The sequence below is a fragment of the Vipera ursinii genome (genome assembly GCF_947247035.1).
Source record: "Vipera ursinii genome assembly, chromosome: 1".
NCBI lineage: Eukaryota > Metazoa > Chordata > Lepidosauria > Squamata > Viperidae > Vipera > Vipera ursinii.
This window is the reverse complement of record NC_139512.1, coordinates 280,994,955-280,999,413: the sequence shown is the minus strand read 5'-3', so window position 1 is coordinate 280,999,413 and position 4,459 is coordinate 280,994,955.

The following is a 4,459-nucleotide window of genomic DNA, read 5'->3' as shown; positions in this document are numbered from 1 at the left end:
GCGCTTCTCGCTCAGCCTTCCCCCGGAGGCGATCCGGGTGCTGCAGCGGCGGAGCTGGAGAAGCAGCAGCGGCCGCGAGGGCGGGTGGCCCGCTTCTCTTCCCCCGACGCCTCCAGGGTGTCCTCTGGCGGGGCACCTCGTCGCCCGAGGGGGACTTGCGCGCCTTGCTGCAGGTGTCGCTGCTGAACGAGCGCCACCGCTACGACGACGTGGAGTACGAGGAAGACGAGGCGGCCGGCGACCCCGGAGCCTTCACGGCGGACGAAGGGCTGGTGCGCAAGTGCACCGAATGGCTCCGTGGCGTGGAAAGCGCCGCTGCCCGGGATCGGGCGGGCAAGATGGACAGCCTGCCTCACTTGAGCACCCTTTGAGCGACCGGGCTTGTGCCGCCACAGCCTTTCGCAACAGGCGTGGCCCTTCGGCAAGGCGCTCTTCCGAAAAAGCACCGTTTGCGAATAAAAATGCTTACCATTCCTTTTTCCCCGTTGCTTTCTAGCTTATTCCTGCGGGGTGGGTGGGAGGGAAACCTCACTTATGGGTCGTACTGTATGTGGTGGATTTCGGCCTCTGTCGGCTCCGGATCTTTCCTAGGGAGGTGGGTGTGGTTTTCTTTTTGTGCCTTTCCTTCTGAAACACCCAGGCGGAAAGCCCTGCCATTCTAATACCAGCGGTTGCTAAGGAAGCAAGGTGGCCTCATGTTGTACAACGGTAGCTTTATGTAAAATGCACTTTGAAGGAATTGTTACTCCCCAGTCAACACCCATCTCTTTGCTGATAGCACATCAGAAAGGCGCTTACTATTGTCTCCCAACATATGTGTCAAATATGTCTGCCAAAAGAGCATCCTCCCTTCACCTCCGCTTCTGGAAATCTGCTTCACTCCTTAAATGGATTAGTGTTACCTATCCAGCATTTTTTTTTTAAATGTCGTTGCATAGTGTTAAGGAAAAAGACACAGTAATGCAAGTCATCTGTGTGTGTTGTTCTTTGCTAAGGTAGTATAAATGTTTGAACATGAAAGATGAGAATGGTGAAGTAAGTTTAATGCCTCAAGTGTATGTAGGTTTTATTAATAACAGCCAAATATGTGTGTTCAATTTTTATCATCTCTATTCAATTTGTTGTAACACATTGTTTTATTTTGTTAACCTATGTAAAAATTGAGGACTGCTGTGTAATTTGAATCTGTTCCAAATATGTTTGGGACAAGTTCACCTTACTGAAAAAGGGGAAAACATCTGAATGCTTGTTGAGATCCAGGGGAGTTAAAGGAAGACTGAAACAAAAATTCTCCACGGTTTATTTCAACTTTCTGGATGTGCTCTGAGGGTGACTCTCAAGCTTATGGATTAACTTTCATTTTCTCAACAGAGACAAAAAGAAGTATGCTGTCTCTATTCAAAGTGTTTGAAACAAAAATATTTTTATTAGTACTTTGTAAATATAGAATAGCACAGTGATTTTGTAAACCTGCAACATTTCTATTTATTTGATTAAACAGTAAAAGTTTGTGAGACATTGTGTGTGCTTTTGTTTAATATCTTACATTTTCACAGAAAATTCACTAATGAAGTCACCATTGGCAAGGCATATTTTTTTATTTCAGTAAAGAGGCTTACATATACTTTTCTCTTTACATCAATCTGTTTATCTCATTGGAGTGTTTGTACTTCGATGAGAGCTCAATTTATTCAGAAAGCAAGTGGTTGGAAATAAATACCTAAATATTTATAGTACTTGATTTTTTTCAATTGCTTTATCATTTATTTGCCAAATATCAGAAAGAATAAATTATTTTTTATGAAAACTAGTAGCTTTATTTTAGTAAACTTAATCTCTAGGTTATTCTTGCGGGCGGGGAAGAACACTACTGGTCCTACTCATCTGCAAAGGCCAACTTGGGATATGCTAAAATAGTGTTATCATCTCAGTGTCTCCCAATCTTGGTCAATTGAAGATGTGCGAACTTCAAACTCCCACGATTCCCCAGCCAGACGGTGTTGAGATTTTTACACTGATCAACAATCAAGCAAGCTAATCTGAAACTTGCTTGTTCTATGGAAGGTGCAGGCTGGGATTATGCACTCGGCAAGCTTATTACAAAAACATTTTATATAGAGCTTGCCAATTTTACATGGTGGGGTAGTTGGGTTATCATTTGCCAGGAGAAATATTAACAATCTTAATTCCAACTTTTGATTCATCTAGTCCTGCCTTTCTCATGATGTGCTCTGCATATAAGTTAAATAGGCAGGGCGACAGTATACAGCCTTGCTGGACTCCTTTCCCAATTTTGAACCAATCAGTGGTTCCGTGTCCAGTTCTCACTGTTGCTTCTTGACCTGCATATAGGTTTCTCAAGAGACAAATAAGATGGTCTGGTACTCCCATCTCTTGCCACAGTTTGTTGTGATCCACACAATCAAAGGCTTTAGCATAGTCAATGAAGCAGAAGTAGATGTTTTTCTGGAACTCCCTAGCTTTCTCCATGATCCAGCGTATGTTGGCAATTTGGTCTATAGTTCCTCTGCCTCTTCGAAATCCTGCCTGTACTTCTGGTAGTTCTCGATCCACATACTGCTGGAGTCTAGTTTGTAGGATTTTAAGCATAACTTTACTAGCATGTGAAATGAGTGCAATGGTGCGATAGTTTGAACATTCTTTGGCACTGCCTTTCTTTGGAATTGGAATGTAAACTGATCTTTTCCAATCCTGTGGCCACTGTTGAGTTTTCCAAATTTGCTGGCAAATTAAGTGTAGCACTTTTACTGCATCGTCTTTTAAGATTTTGAATAGCTCAGCTGGAATACTGTCACCTCCACTAGCTTTGTTGTTGCTCAGTTTTTCTAAGGGCCACTTCACTTCACATTCTAGGATGTCCGGCTCGAGGTCAGTGACAACCTCATTGTGGTTATCAGGGACGTTAAGCTCATTCTTGTATAGTTCTTCTGTGTAATTTTGCCACCTCTTCTTAATCTCTTCTGCCTCTGTTAGGTCCCTGCCATTTTGACCCTTTATCATGCCCATTTTTGCATGAAACGTTCCCTTCATCTCTCCAATTTTCTTAAAGAGATCTCTGGTCCTCCCTGTTCTATTGTTTTCTTCTATTTCTTTGCACTGTTCATTTAAGAAGGCATTCTTATCTCTTCTAGCTATTCTCTGGAATTCTGCATTCAGTTGGGTGTATCTTTCTTTTTCTCCCTTGCCTTTCATTTCCCTCCTTTCCTCAGCTATTTGCAAAGCTTCCTCAGACAGCCATTTTGCTTTCTTGCATTTCTTTTTCTTTGGGATGGTTTTAGTTGCTACCTCTTGTACAATGTTGTGAACCTCTGTCCATAGTTCTTCAGGCACTCTGTCTATCAGATCTAATTCCTTAAATCTATTTGTCACCTCTACTGTATATTCAACAGGAATATGATTTAATTCATACCTGAGCGGCCTAGTGCTTTTCCCTACTTTCTTCAGTTTAAGCCTAAACTTTGCAACAAGAAGCTCACGGTGTGAGCCACAGTCAGCTCCTGGTCTTGTTTTTACTGACTGTATAGAGCTTCTCCATCTTTGGCTGCAGAGCACATAGTCAATCTGATTTCTGTGTGATGATGTCCATGTGTAGAGCCATCTCTGGTGATGTCCATGTGTAGAGCCATCTCTTGGGTTGTTGGAAAAGAGTGTTTGCTATGACCATCGTATTCTCTTAACAAAATTCTGTCAGCCTGTGCCCTGCTTCATTTTGTAATCCAAGGCCAAACCTGCCTGTTATTCCGGTTATCTTTTGGCTTCCTACTTTAGCATTTCAATCCCCCATGATGATAAGGACATCATTTTTGGTGTTAGTTCTATAAGGTGCTGTAGGGCTTCATAGAACTGGTCAATTTCATCCTCTTCAGCACCGGTGGTTGGGGCATAGACTTGGACTACTGTGATATTGTTTTGCCTTGGATTCAAACTGAGATCATTCTGTGATTTTGGGGATTGTATCCCAGTATTGCTTTTCCTACTCTTTTATTGACTATGAAGGCTACTCCATTTCTTCTAAGGGATTCTTGCCCGCAGTAGTATACCTGATGGTCATCTGAATTAAATTCACCCATTCCTGTCCATTTTAGTTCGCTGATTCCTAAGATGTCGATGTTCAGTCTTGTCATCTCTTGTTTCACCACATCCAGCTTGCCTTGATTCATGGATCTTACATTCCAGATTCCTATGGAGAAAAAATCTTTACAGCATCGGACTTTCCTTTCACCACCAAACACATCCACAGCTGAGCGTCCTTTCGGCTTTGGCCCAGTCGCTTCATTCTCTCTGGCGCTACTAGTACTAGCTCTCTGCTCTCCCCCAGTAACATATTGGACGCCTTCCGGCCTGAGGGACTCATCTTCCAGCGTCATATCTTTTTTCCTTTTGGTACTGTCCATAGGGTTTTCATGGCAAAGATACTGGAGTGGGTTGCCATTTCCTT